Here is a 16,027-nt window from a genome sequence, read left to right on the forward strand (position 1 = left end):
CTATTGTGGTTGATTATTCATGTTACTTATGTATTATACTATTTTTTTTGTGTGTGTGTATTCATTGATATTAATCTATTACTAGCTTTTTTTTTCAAGTGCATGTATGTATTAAAATGGATCTAAAATATGTAATAAACAATTCTTATTTTGTATTTGGTTCAGTTTGTTTATTATAATAGAAGTTAATGGTGGTAACCATAGTAACAACATGAAATTAATTTAATACAAATAAAATAAAATTGAAATTTGGTTCCTGGAGGCACCCACAGTGGTTCCACACAGTGCCTTATATAAGAGTTCCTCAGGAAACCTGTGTGGTTCCTCAGAGAACCGCCCCTTTTTAAAGGGTGCCTAGAGGATCTACAGACGGTTCCGCCGGTGTGGCAAAGTGAAGAACCCCAAAAGGTTCCTCCAGGCACCTTTTATTTTTACAGTGTAGGAACAGGCAACCAGGATGCAAAGAGTAACACATCCCCAGCCATTTGAATGCTGCATTTTTATTTAGAGCGCTATCATGGTAATTAGTCACCAGACCAATCTGGGCAGATAATTCAGTTCTCCACCAGGGGGAGAAACGAAGGGAAATACCCTATCTGCTACAATCGTTAGTTGCATGTTGAGTTTTATTGTTTTGATGTTTTATTTCGCTTGTTATCTACCGATTAACATTTTACCTTCTCATTGTATTCTTGTCTGTGTAAAGCGCTTTGAGAAGTAACATTTAAAGGCGCTATATAAAATAAAGTTTATTATATTATTATTATTATTATCCTGGTGTGTTTGTATGAATTGAGCATATTTATTTGACTATTAATCATATGAAGATATCAGAGAACACTTTCATCCACACAGTTATAGCAGGTGATCTGTTCCTGGTCCATAAAACCATTAGAGAAACTCTGAAATCAGTCTGAGAGGAGAAACAATTCAGACATTTGATCAGAAATGAACAACAAACGTCCTGAAGAGAGTTACAGGAGAGAGCAGAGCCAAACACTCACAGGATCTCATGACAAGATCAAACTGTTGCTTTAAGATGTTTTTAACACATTATTGGTCAGTTTATTTCTTTTGAAAGTGTCGCCATTGACGGAAATGTAATATATGTACACATATGAAATTTACATATATTAAATATATCCACATATAAAATGTAAACATATATGTACATATATATCTGCCATATATAAAACCTATTAGAAAATGGAACAATTTCATATATTAACATATAAAACTAGCCCATATATTTTATGTATGTATAATACAGGTTTTTTATATATATGTCACATATATAATTATCAATATACATGACATATATTTCATTGTATATATGTTCAATATACAAACTACACATATATGCATATATTGCTTACATACATGTGGCATATATATGTAAATAAATAATAAAACACATACAATAAAATGTATGTTTGCAAGTAGAATTTGTGTAGTATTTGTTTTGTTTTTATGAGCCAGTTAAGATGAGGTAAAAAATAATAAAATAAATCAATTTTATTTATAACAAATGGTGCTAATTCTAAAATGGTATAGAAATTGAAATGAAATGTGGATTGTGTAGACTTGTTAAAAGTTCAAGCTGTTCAAATACGGAAAACACGGAATGAATTAATAAGGAAACCATACACTAAGTAAAATTCTGGCAGCTGTGGTTCCAGCCCTTTACCGCAATTTTACGGTTTCAACAATGCTGCAATTTCACAGTAAAGTACTGGCAGCTGTGGTTCCAGCCATTTACCATAATTCTACCATTTCAATAGAGTTTTAAATTGTACTTGCAGCAATGGTTACAGCAATAATTCTACAATACATAAAAAAATTATACATAATACATAATTAACTATTTCTAGTATATGTAGTATACCGACATAAAACTATTTTTCACAAGATGGAGAGAAAATAAATACAGAAGAACTAGATTATGGTACATAATTTTCTATTTATTAAAACACAAGCAAAAAAATAGGCATTTACAAATTGGCTGAAACTGACCCAAACTGAATCTCAGCATAAATACAAACAGTAAATTAAAAAGGAAAATAGCACTTTGCTTTAACAAACACAAATCCTTTAACTCTCTGGTGTTCTTCGTTCACTTTTGACGAAGATAACAAGTGACTCCCAGAGGGTTAAAGAATTTGCCCAAAAATGTAATTCTCATGATTCTTTTACCTTGATACAATCCCAGATGTGCACAACTGCCTTTATTCAGCAGAACACTAACATTTTTAGAAAGAAATTCAAAATCTTTAGATGCATACCATGAAAATGAAAGACTATAAATTGGAAAGTCCAAAAGTAATGCATGAACCTGGGGCCTGTACCATGAAGCCGGTTTAGGTGGCTAGCCAGCTATGTTTCAGTTTAGTTTCCGCCAACCCTGGGTTTTAGGTACTATGAAAGTAGCTTGGCTTTAATCGGTGTTCGTTGCCATGGTATCTTACACTGCACGGCTAGCCTGCTCCGGGGCAGGTTATGTTCTGGATTCAAGATCTCAGACTGAAGTTTGACCAATCAGCTGAGAGCAAAGAAACATATAGGTGACGTAACTTATTCCCAGTGTCTGTTGCAATGACTTCACCTTTTCTTCCAAATCCTGTGACATCTCAGCGCAAATTGTTTGACGAGCACTTCGTAGAGAAAGAGTTTTTAGCCAGACAAAATCCCCTTGCCGTTCCTGATAGTTACTTGTATGAAAGATACAGATTTTCCGCGGCAGGAATGTCTTATCTTTGCGAACTTCTTGAGCCGCACATAAAGAATTTAACACGTCGAATTCATGCGCTTACTGTACCGCATATGGTATTGCGTTGCGTTTTTTTTGTTGCAAGTGGTACATTCCTGTACGGTGGGTGACGCACAGAAGCTAGGGGAAAACACGGTTTGTCGAACCATTCGTAAGGTGGTCCTCGCTCTGCAGGAGTACATGAATGGTTTCATTAATAGTGTTCCCCGGACATTTATCGGCCATGTCCATAAAAGAGGGCTTTTATAAAATTGCCGGTAAGATGTATTGATAGGGTGACATCACATGAACACATTTTATTTTTATTTTTTTTCAAAAAGCAAATTGCACAAATGTACTATACAATATAATACATGTTAAGAATTATTTTAAATCTTTATTATTATTCTGTTAATCTTATGATAGGATTCCCTAGCTTTCTTAGTAGTACAAATACGTTCTATATTTATGTAAAATTATGTATATATGTATGTGTAGCCTATGTGTAATATAGCCTACAGCCTATTTTTATAATACACTGCTCAAAAAAATTAAAGGAACACTTTGAAAACACATCAGATCTCAATGGGGAAAAATGTCATGCTGGATATCTATACTAATATGGACTGGGTAATGTGTTATGAACGAAAGGATGCCACATCGTTTGATGGAAATTAAAATGATCAACCTACAGAGGATTGAATTCAAAGACACCCCGGAAATCTAAGTGAAAAAATGATGTAGCAGGCTTGTCAATTTTGCTGAAATTTCATTGCAGCAACTCAAAATGGTACTCAGTAGTTTGTATGGCCCCCACGTGCTTGTATGCGTGCCTGACAACGTCGGGGCAAACTCCTAATGAGACGACGGATGGTGTCCTGGGGTATTTCCTCCCAGATCTGGACCAGCGCATCACTGAGCTCCTGGACAGTCTGAGGTGCAACCAGGTGATGTCAGATGGACCGAAACACAATGTCCCAGAGGTGTTCTATTGGATGTAGGTCAGGTGAGCGTGGTGGCCCTTCAATGGTATCATTCCTTCATCCTCCAGGAACTGCCTGCATGCTCTCGCCACATGAGGCCGGGCATTGTTGTGCACCAGGAGGAACCCAGGACCCACTGCACCAGCATAGGGTCTGACAATGGATCCAAGGATTTCATCCCGATACCTAATGGCAGTCAGGGTGCATTTGTCTAGCCTGCAGAGGTCTGTGCGTCCCTCCATGGATATGCCTCCCCAGACCATCACTGACCCACCACCAAACCGGTCATGCTGAACGATGTTACAGGCAGCATAACATTCTCCACGGCTTCTCCAGACCCTTTCCTGTCTGTCACGTGCTCAGGGTGAACCTGCTCTCATTTGTGAAAACCACAGGGCACCAGTGGCGGACCTGTCAATTCTGGTGTTCAATGGGAAATGCCAATCGAGCTCCCTGGTGCTGGGCAGTGAGCACAGGGCCCACTAGAGGACGTCGGGCCCTCAGGCCACCCTCATGAAGTCTGTTTCTGATTGTTTGGTCAGAGACATTCACACCAGTGGCCTGCTGGAGGTCATTTTGTAGGGCTCTGGCAGTGTTCATCATGTTCCTCCTCGCACAAAGGAGCAGATACCGGTCCTGCTGATGGGTTAAGGACCTTCTACGGCCCTGTCCAGCTCTCCTAGAGTAGCTGTCTGTCTTCCTGGAATCTCCTCCATGCTCTTGAGACTGTGCTGGGAGACACAGCAAACCTTCTGGCAATGGCACGTATTGATGAGCCATCCTGAAGGAGCTGGACTGCCTGCGCAACCTCTGTAGGGTCCAGGTATCGCCTCATGCTACCAGTAGTGACACTGACCCTAGCCAAATGCAAAACTGGTGAAAAACAGTCCGAAAAGATGAGTAGGGAAAAAAATGTCAGTGGCCTCCACCTGTAAAACCATTCCTATTTTGGGGGTTGTCTCACTGTTGCCCATCTAGTGGACCTGCTGTTAATGTCATTAACACTAAAGCAGCTGAAACTGATTACCAACCCCCTCTGTTACTTAACTGACCAGATCAATATCCCAGGAGTTTAACTGACTTGATGATATTCTCTGATTAAAAAGTGTTCCCTTTATTTTTTTGAGCAGTGTATATAAAAAATGTGCATGTATCATTTTTATATATATTATAAAAAATAGGCTATAGGCTATATTACACATATAGGCTACACATATACATCATTTTACATAAATATAGAACGTATTCAACTTACACATTAACAATCAGCAATCTTTCTCCAACAGTCTTCTCTTGCTTTGGCAGCAGAGACCGTATTGTTTCGAGCTTGAAATACATATTTAAATTCATCGTAATTCTGAATGATTATCTCTTGCTCCTCCGCGGGAAAATATATCGCTCACGCTCTACCCACGATTGGTTGTTCAGTGTCGACGTCACTCTTTTATGTGCACGCGCGCGTAATCATAGCTTGAGGATCAAAGCCTGAGTTGACAGAGAAAGTTGATGAGCTGCATCATGGTACCAATAAAGCCTGATTGCATCGGTTTGGTTTTGTCAACTCAAAACTAATCCTGTAACCCCGAGTTTGTTCAGCTACCATCATGGTACAGGCCCCTGATCAATTAATATCTTATGTAGCAAAACAATGGGTGTAAACAAAACAAATAAAGATTTAACAAAACTCTTCCTCTTCCTGTCTGCACTAAATTCATTGCATAGCTGTGCAACGCAAGTATGCAGGCATGCTCATGTGAGTAAAACGATGCTTTGATTGCAAACAGAAGAATGAACTTCATATGAAAATTCTGATATTTCAAACGGTATCAGAAGCACTAGTTTAAAGTAGAGAATGTTTTACTTATTGATTTGTTTCTTACATTAATCATAATGCTGGAACCCATTTTCTTGCATTGTATGCATCCTACAGAGCTTGAATTTCCTCCAGATTAAATATATGCATTTATGTTCTGATGAAGAAAGTCATATACACCTTGGAAGGCATCTGGGTAAATAAATAATGAGAATCTTTACTTTTGAAATGATGCTGCATTATATTTTTAAACATTATGATAACAGTTTTAAGAGGATAAAACAATGTCTAAGAGAAAAGTGTAAATTGCCCAGCTCAATGAGAGGATCTAGTGAGTGAATGAACCTTAAGAGACCAAAAACATGTTACACCCACTTTGGATAGATCTGGCAAGACGTCTGTCGAAACTGGTCAACACACCCAGGTCTGAGAAGAAAAAAAATAAATGTTAGTGATTATATATAGCACATGGCAAACGATACTTATAAATAACATTGCACACACTTTTAAATTAAACATAAAATTAACTGTTTAGTAAGTAGATGAACGCAATTAGAAACTTAAAGGGTTAGTTCACCCAAAAATGAAAATGCTGTCATTAATTACTCACCCTCATGTCGGTCCAAACCCGTAAGACCTTTGTTCATCTTCGTAACACAAATTAAAATATTTTTGATTAAATGAAATTAACAGCTATTTAAAAAAACACTTTGAAGGCCCAGAATGGTAAGACATCGTTAACTACAGTGACTACAGTGGTTCAACCTTAATTTTATGAAGCGATGAGAATACTTTTTGTGCGCAACAAAAACAAAATAACGACTTTATTCAACAATTTCTTCTCTTTTGTATCAGTCTCCGACCCACATTCACGAGAGCACACACGGTACATGCATGACCTTGTAGTCACATGGACTATTTTAATGATGTCTTTCCTACATTTCTGTGCCTTCAAAGTGTTAATTAAATAGCTGTCAATGGAGCCCCCGCCCTGAGTTATCGGATTTCATCAAAAATATCTTAATTTGTGTTCCGAAGATGAACGAAGGTCGTACTGGTTTGGAATGACATGAGGTTGAGTAATTAATGACAGAATTTTATTTTTTGAGTGAACTATCCCTTTAAGTAAATAAATGAGGGAGTAGGTTTGTTACCGTAGAGAAAACAACAAAATATCATCCTAACAGAAACGGGGGCCAAGACATGACAGTTTAGCTGTGTGTAAAAGGAATTGATTTTCCAGTTAGCCAGAGAGGATTGAATAATTAGATGATTGAGTGTGTGTCTGTAAACTATGGGTGTATTCTGTATGCTACTGGAAACATGCATGTGAATTTGCATGTGCCTCACAAATGCATAAATTGTACTGCATGTGTGCACAAATTTTGTACAGGACTCTGATCATACAAAATCGGAAATACATCCTATAAAAGAAAACCAAACCACTTGCAATATTACCTCTTTATAATATTGTTCCAGCTGTTCCAGGCAGGTCCAAGTAGTTCCAGGCATCTTGAGGATTTGACCGCATTACAGTTCCATATCACGCCGCCAAACGATTTCAGTTATCTCAAAGGTTCTTAGGGCCTAGAACAGCAAAATACCCAAAACCCACAAAAAATGTATCAAGCAAATAAATATAACTAACAACAGGATAAAAATTACAAACCTTTTTCATGTTTTATCATCTATGGAACACATACTCTCTTTATCCCACTCTTTATCCCATACAAACGCACAAAGATACAGTGCAAGCACACACTGCACTGTCGCACATAGACCGTAAACGGTAAATTTATTAATAAAATAGTTTTAAAATTAAAAATCGTACCATTTCTTAGTTACATAGTAATGTCGCTTTTCTTGAATCACTTCTCTGTTAGCTCTAATAACATTTTGAACTGAGGCTTGGTATCTGATAATAAGAAATACCTTGAGGTGTGGTCACCAGGGTTCATACACATTTTAACCAATACTTTTCCATGAATTTTCCATAACTTTTCGGCACATTTCCATGACTATGTATTCCTGAAAATGTCAGTCGACATTATAAGAATAACAATAAAATGGATGACAATTTATGTGGTACAATCCAAAATAAAGTGCAAGATCTTTGAAGGACAGGATAAAATACATGTACAGTGTCCTCAGTATTAAAGGATACTTTAAATATGAAACTAAAACCACCAGTAGGTGGCGGCAAGTCACTGGCTGCGTCCGAAATCGCGTACTATGTGAGTAGGTACTACATTTAAATTAGAACGTACTTCGCGACCGTTAAAAAAGTACGTTCTATATAGTATGAAATGAATACCGTTAGTATGAATGGAGTCCGGACATACTACATGCGCCATGTTGGTATTGTCACGTGACATGCGCGGTCACATCAGCGCGAAAATTTAAAGAGCCCGTTCCACTGACTGCAATGTTTTTAGTTCTTCTTTCCGCTTTCGTCTGCGTTTTTACGTCGTTCGTGCTCACAATTCAGAGTCGTCGGTCAGTTGCTCGCACACACACACACACGCACACACACACCAGTGAACAATGACAGATGTTGATTTTTGGTAAGGAAAAGGTCATTTATTTGCTTGTGATATTAAATGCCATGTTGTTCAGCAAATCGCCTTACAAATGTATCAAGATCTAAAGCTTTAGTGCGTTTATTTTCAATGCTTAGTAATGCTAAGTTTGACAACCTACTCTCGGTCATAGTGGAGCGTAAATAGTTCTTTATTATTCTCAGAGTTGAAAAACTCCGCTCGCTCATCAGCATTTGATCCATATGCCTTTGCCAACAGCATCATCACCCAAGAAGGAACGACTAAAAGGATTCAGAGCCTGGAGTCCATTCATTATGTCACAATTTGTTTTTGAAAAACGCCGCTCGAAAACTTGTCTTTCCGTCTGGTGAAACGTGTTGTCCCAAATGTTGAGGCGATGATGGAGTCCTGAAGCGCTTTTGTTGTTTGTCTGACCCTTTTGCATTTGTTCTGTGTTGTGGAGATATTGCTCTGGTGTCAACAATGTTATTCCACAGTTCATCAAAAGTGTCCTCACTGCGATAATCATCCAGAGTATCTTTAAAAGCTTGGATCAGATTAACTGCCTTGCTGAAGTCAATGTTTTTTGATTGAAGGTGATCTGAGAGAATTTTTGACTCACTTAAGATCGTTTTAAAAACCACAAGGCACCCAACAAAATTCAGATCAAGTAGTCCAAGTATCCCTCTATCTTCAAAAGCTCTTTGTGGGTGCATTTCAGAAGCTATCTCCTCCAAGACGCGTATAATAGCAGGCAACTGGTCTAAAACATTGCGACGCGCTGCCTGCCGACAAGCCCACCGGGTGTCACTAAGACGCTGGAGTTGTCTAGGGGCACCATCAAACATGTCCTGCTGCACTTTCAGCCATTTGTTGTGTACATATGATCCTGAAAGAAATACATGTTCTAATAATGAAAAGAAAGTTCCTGCATCTGAGACATTTTTGACACTGTCCACAATGACCAAGTTTAAGCAGTGAGCACTGCAGTGAACATAAAGTGCATGCTTTGACACCTCTCTCACTTTGGCCATCATAACCCTGACCAACCAGATTTTTTTTGTACTCCAACCCATGTTTTTCAAAAAAACAAATTATCTTTTCAGAGAGAGTGTTATGTCTGCATCAATATGTCATAATAACATATATTATTCGGTTGTGTTTCAGAATATACACGAGGGAAACCGGAGACATGACTGCACTGTTTACACTGGTTTATAGACCCTTTTACAGGCCACGTGATCAAATAGTTGCGCGCGCATTTTGGCAACGGAAGTGGTGTTTTTCCCCACTGGCTCTAACGTGTTAGCAACTCCGAAAGTTTATCAAAACGGTTTCCCAGCATCAAAATGTCTGGTTGTTTCGTTTACGGTTGCACTAATCGATATTCCACCAAGGGGCTTAAGTTTTATATTATTCCGACAGGATCACGGCCGTTTCAGAAGAGTGGCTGCAGGCGATTAAACGTGTTGATTGGAGCGAGGACATAATAAAAAATGCTTGCGTCTGTTGTTTAATCCGCTCGCGTAGCTTGACATGCTGGTGATTCTCGCCATACTTCCGTTGCCAATATGCGTGCGCATACGTCATCATTGTGTACAAACAGTAAAAGGGTCTATTCGGCACACCGCAACAAGCACGGGAGTGACATCTAGTGGCCATCAGGTATTGGAACATCGCTCAAATACATTACAGAGAGCACCTGCATCTAGTTGATCTGCGTTAGAAAATTCAATAAAGCTTTCGTGAACAGCACCCTCATAAAAGTATCTCAGAACAAATGAAATCAGTTCCTTTTTCTGAATATCTTTTGTCTCATCAACAATTATGGAGAATTGTTGACTTTCTTTAACCTCTTTGATAATATTGTCTTTTACCATTCCTGCTAAGCATTGAAGTATTTCACTTTGTATCGTTTTACTTGTGTACATTGCATTTTTTGGCTGGTTTTGTAATCTCTTTCTGATCATTGGGTCATGTTTGGCAAGTAATTCCAACATTGACAGGAACATACCTTTTCTCTCAGAGTCTGTAGTTTCCCTATGGCCACGCTGAGCAGTGTTTTCAGTTGCAGTCACGATTAAAATTTCAGCTAATGCTTTCACAAAGTTTTGGTTTTCAGTCAGTTGTTTCTTATTTTTTTCGTCCATTATTGCAACAAGTGAAGTGTTACTGTCTTGTCTTTTTTTGTTCTCTGCCCATGCACACATTGCATTTTGGTGGTTCTCAGATTTGGCATGTGAGCTAAAGCCACTGTCTTTAAAGCTCGCCTTTTTCCAGTTTCTGTAACCCTCCGTGGACGTAAACACACTTTTAGCGGCATCTGGTAAAGAAAAATGTCTACAAGCAAAGCAGTAATCTGCATCTTTTCTTGCAGAGTAGCCTACTCAAGCCATGTGAAAGTCTTGGGGAAATTATTTAACTTCACTTGCTTTGGTCCTTCTTGCCTGGATTTTGATATATCTAAAAGGACAGAATCTATCTATAAATTCCTTATTAATACAGTAGGCATCAGTTACAACTAATATTTCAGCATTGATACTGCAGCTATCCCTTATTTGACACGGAAATTCATAAATCATACCAAGTTGTTCTTGAGACGATAGCCTAACATCGCCCAGCTCCCTTTCAGTTTCTTTATTGTTGCTGTCAAGAGAAAGAGAAACACTTAGTCTTTGCCATTAAACAGTATTGTGGGGTCAAGTAAACAATGTTTGACATACTGGACATATTTATGCATACATTTGATTTAAGATCTGTTTCGTTTTGATACATGAACACATTTTTTAATGATTGGACGATATACATTTTATTTATATGACAGTAAAGTACCACACTGAGATTGATATTCTCATTATTTCAAGGAGTTAATTCAAAGAGTATTTACCACAACCTTTTATTACTTTTGTGAACATTTTATCACACTTGTTTGCAGCAAACAGAAATAAAGAATTAAATTCAGAAAACCAGAATACACTGTGGCGGAGGAGTTGGCTCTGAGTAGGCAATAAGGGACGGCCGATTATGGATGGGATTACAGGTGCTGTACAATCTGACCCTGGTGCTGGCTCCTCTAAGCAAGTAACACTGGGTACGTGTGCAATACATTACTACTTTTTTTTAAAGTTTTAAATATGGCTGACTGTATGTTCTGCAGTAGAGGGAAATACAGTGTCCCTGTTGAAGCTAACACACACACACACACACACACACACACACACACACACACACACACACACACACACACACACACACACACACACACACACACACACACACACACACACACACACACACACACACACACACACACACACACACACACACACACACACACACACACACACACAGTCTCCCACACAGAGGTCAGTGTGCAGCAGACAGAACACCAAACATAACCTGCTTTACAACAGTTATGCTTTACATTGGCCTATTTTTATTTATTAGGGTGGAGGAAATGATGAAGACACTCTGTCTGTGTGTTCTCAGACAGTTGCTGATGTGAATGCACTGGGCTTTTTATTATGGCAAACATTTGAATGTGTGGCATAAAAAAGGGACTGGCCCTTACACATCTCTTTTGTAGGATTTTTCACAACCCTCCCCAGAAACTGAGGCCTCTGCCTCAATGGGCTTCAGAAGAAATGTGAACAAGGTAAGGATTTAAAACCCTTGACATAAATTACAGTCAGTCCTGTGTTTGTAGGAAGTCAAGGAACTTTTTGTGATTTTGATGAGCCTCCAGAAAACTTGTAATGATCATGTTTGTGGTGGAATTATGTTTCAGGTGGAAACAGACTCAATCAGGGCCCTGTACTAAAGGAGTCTTGAACTAGACTGCACACTAAAGGAGTCTTGAACTAGACTGCACACTAAAGGAGTCTTGAACTAGACTGCACACTAAAGGAGTCTTGAACTAGACTGCACACTAAAGGAGTCTTGAACTAGACTGCACACTAAAGGAGTCTTGAACTAGACTGCACACTAAAGGAGTCTTGAACTAGACTGCACACTAAAGGAGTCTCGAACTAGACTGCACACTAAAGGAGTCTCGAACTAGACTGCACACTAAAGGAGTCTCGAACTAGACTGCACACTAAAGGAGTCTCGAACTAGACTGCACACTAAAGGAGTCTTGAACTAGACTGCACACTAAAGGAGTCTCGAACTAGACTGCACACTAAAGGAGTCTTGAACTAGACTGCACACTAAAGGAGTCTCGAACTAGACTGCACACTAAAGGAGTCTTGAACTAGACTGCACACTAAAGGAGTCTTGAACTAGACTGCACACTAAAGGAGTCTCGAACTAGACTGCACACTAAAGGAGTCTTGAACTAGACTGCACACTAAAGGAGTCTCGAACTAGACTGCACACTAAAGGAGTCTTAAACTAGACTGCACACTAAAGGAGTCTCGAACTAGACTGCACACTAAAGGAGTCTCGAACTAGACTGCACACTAAAGGAGTCTCGAACTAGACTGCACACTAAAGGAGTCTCGAACTAGACTGCACACTAAAGGAGTCTTGAACTAGACTGCACACTAAAGGAGTCTTGAACTAGACTGCACACTAAAGGAGTCTCGAACTAGACTGCACACTAAAGGAGTCTCGAACTAGACTGCACACTAAAGGAGCTGACTGTGAGCTGAGGAGGCTCCAAACAAAATCAAACAGCTGGATAAAACTGATCTCAGTATGTATATATATATTATTTAACCAAGTAACACTTTAGTATGAATATTTATTAATGTTTACTCTCTTTCTCCCTCCCATCCCACAAAACCAATAAAACAGTTTGAGACATATCTGCAGTTTCAATGTGCTTTTATGAAGTGTAATATTGTATGGTGATTGCATCTACATCTGCACCAGCTGGGTGGTCAAGTGTGATCGGGTCAGTTTCATCGGGGAGAAGCTGGTTTTGTGTTGTTTCTCGCTCCTTTCTACTGGTGGCTATATTGTGCAGAATGGCACATGCAGCCACTATCTGTGATGCCCGCTCTGGTGACTCTGAAGCGCCGAACAGTTGAAACGTGCCTTTAGGAGGCCAAAGGTCATCTCTATCTTCACTCTGGTTTTACTGAGGGCCACATTGAAGCGGTGCTGTAGCCCTGTCTGAGGGTCATGATAGGGGGTTATTGTGTAGGTTTTTCTATCTCAGTTTAAATGAACAGTGTTTTGTGCTGTATCAAATTTAACTTGCTTTCCTCAAAGCGCTGACACAACACAGACTCATGGAAAATTTGTAAGACAAGCACTGGAGCCAGGCCATTTGCCATCCAAACTTGTGATCATACGTTCACGACCACAAGTCATCTGCAGATGAAATGTTTAGTAGATCATTGTTATATCTGTTAAAGTTACTATTAATTTAAAGATTCATCTCACAGAAAATAATCATCTCACATATTCACATCATCTCTACCTGAACATTAAGGCTGTGATAGGACTTCCTATTAACATAATCTGCCTCATGTTCCCTAGAGCAGTGGAGATTGGAGCAATAGACTGCATACATGTTGCAATGACTTGGGAATCCTATCAGATTATCAGAAGAATAATAAAAAAGATTCAAAATAATTCTTCATATGTATTATGTTGTATAGTACATTTGTGAAATTTGCTTTTTTAGAAAAAAAAAAGTGTTCATGTGATGTCACCCTATCAATATATCTTACCGGCAATTTTATAAAAGCCCTCTTTTATGGACATGGTCGATAAATGTCCGGGGAACATTATTAATTAAACTTTTCATGTACTCCTGCAGAGCGAGGACCACCTTGCGAATGGTTCGACAAACATATGTTTTCCCCTATAGCTTCTGTGCGTCACCCAGCGTGCAAGAATGTACCACTTGCAAAAAAAAAAAAAACCAACGCAATACCATTTGCGGTACAGTAAGTGCATGAATTTGACGTGTTAAATTCTTTATGTGCGGCTCAAGAAGTTCGCAAAGATAAGACATTCCTTCCGTGGAAAATCTGTATCTTTCATACAAGTAACTATCAGTTAAGGCAAGGGGATTTTGTCTGGCTAAAAACTCTTTCTCTACGAAGTGCTCGTCAAACAATTTGCGCTGAGATGTCCACCGGATTTGGAAGAAAAGGTGAAGTCATTGCAACAGACACTGGGAATAAGTTACGTCACCTATATGTCTCTTTGCTCTCAGCTGATTGGTCAAACTTCGGTCTGAGATCTTGAATCCAGAACATATCCTGCCCCGGAGCAGGTTAGCCGTGCAGCGTAAGATACCATAACGACGAACACCGATTAAAGCCGAGCTACTTTCATAGTACCTAAAACCCAGGGTTGGCGGAAACTAAGCTGAAACATAGCTGGCTAGCCACCTAAACCGGCTTCATGGTACAGGCCCCTGAAGCTCCATCAGTGCTGTATAACGTCAGTGTGAGACTGAAGATTGTTAGTTTGAACAATCAACTAACCCTAAACCACTAAATCTCAACATTAAGATGTTTGATGTTCATCTCTCATATCCTTTCTAGAACATTCTATTCTATAAACATTTGATATGATTACAGCAGTATTTCCTGTTCCTGGCACAGATATTCAACATCCTGGTGTGTTTGTATTAATTGAGCATAGTTATTTGAATATTAATCATATGAAGATATCAGAGGACACTTTCATACACACAGTTATAGCAGGCGATCTGTTCCTGATCCATCGAGCATTCGCGCTCTCGATTTCCGTACCACCCCCGGCGGCCGCCATTGGCTATCAAGCCTTCACCTGCTGTTAGCATCCCATTGACTCCCATTCATTTTGGCGTCACTTTGAACTTTACATCTGAGGCGTTTAAAGACTCCATTTGTGCATTATTTATTTCTAAAGAAACACGACAATGTATAAAAGGCTCCATTACCTTGTATCTTAGGTTATGACCCCGTAGAAGCTGTTTTTATAAAAACAGGCTAACGATTGCGTCATAACCACGCGACTCTCTGGAAATTACTGTAGAGACAGGAGGAGAAGCTCACAGTCAATCGGGGGGACGTGAAGGCATAAAGTCAAGGGAGAAGCCCATAGAGAGTCATAAAGTTGCTCCTAGCTCATGGACAGCTCCTACTCACACTCTCCGTCTCTGCAAGTTTCGGAAGGGAATGATTCAGATTTCTCTTGGCACAGCTACTAGAAGACAGACGGGTTGCTCACGTCACATCCACGTCGTCAAGCTCAGTTTGAGTCTGCACAGTTCGCTCAGCCATCAGGAAATGAGAGCTTCTAATTTGCTTCACTTTTCTCCGTTGAAACCTATGGGGTCGCTGTGTCCAGTTTATATACTGTCTATGTTCAAATCACCAGCACAACAAACAACTCTATGATATATTAATTATATATATCTTTAATTTATAACAACTCAAACACACCTATATACATTTGGATGCTGCATTAAACAAATTCTTAAAGGGAAAAAAATGGTAAATATTAAATCAACTCCACAGCTGATTCCAAGTGATCAAGGGCTTAGGACGTTCCAGTTCAGCCCATTGCAGTTTCCGCCAGTAGTGAGCACTCGTGCAACGTAAGCAATGACGTACATCCGAGTGAACGAGATGGAGGGAAGTTAGCGAGTGAAGGGCATGACAATTTTTGACTGGAACGCAGACTCTGTCCACTGTTGTGGTCCTAGTGAAGCTGTGATCCGATTGGTCCTCTCTGCTCTGGTGGGCGTGGCTACTGTCATTATACTGGTTTATGACATCAGATACAGAAGAGATAACAGGATTATTGATTTTTAATGTCCTTTAATACTTTTAATACTTTGCGCTTCCGCATTTTGTCATCCGACTTCCGCTAAACTGACACGGCACATCCGGTAGCTATTTCAGTAGTTAGAAGATTGTTTATAGTTAGCCAAAACTTTATCAAAATGACAAATAACGTTAATACCGTAAATGTTTTAAATTGGGAGCACGGAGAA

This window comes from Leuciscus leuciscus, assembly GCF_965113295.1.
Source record: "Leuciscus leuciscus genome assembly, chromosome: 15".
Classification (NCBI taxonomy): domain Eukaryota; kingdom Metazoa; phylum Chordata; class Actinopteri; order Cypriniformes; family Leuciscidae; genus Leuciscus; species Leuciscus leuciscus.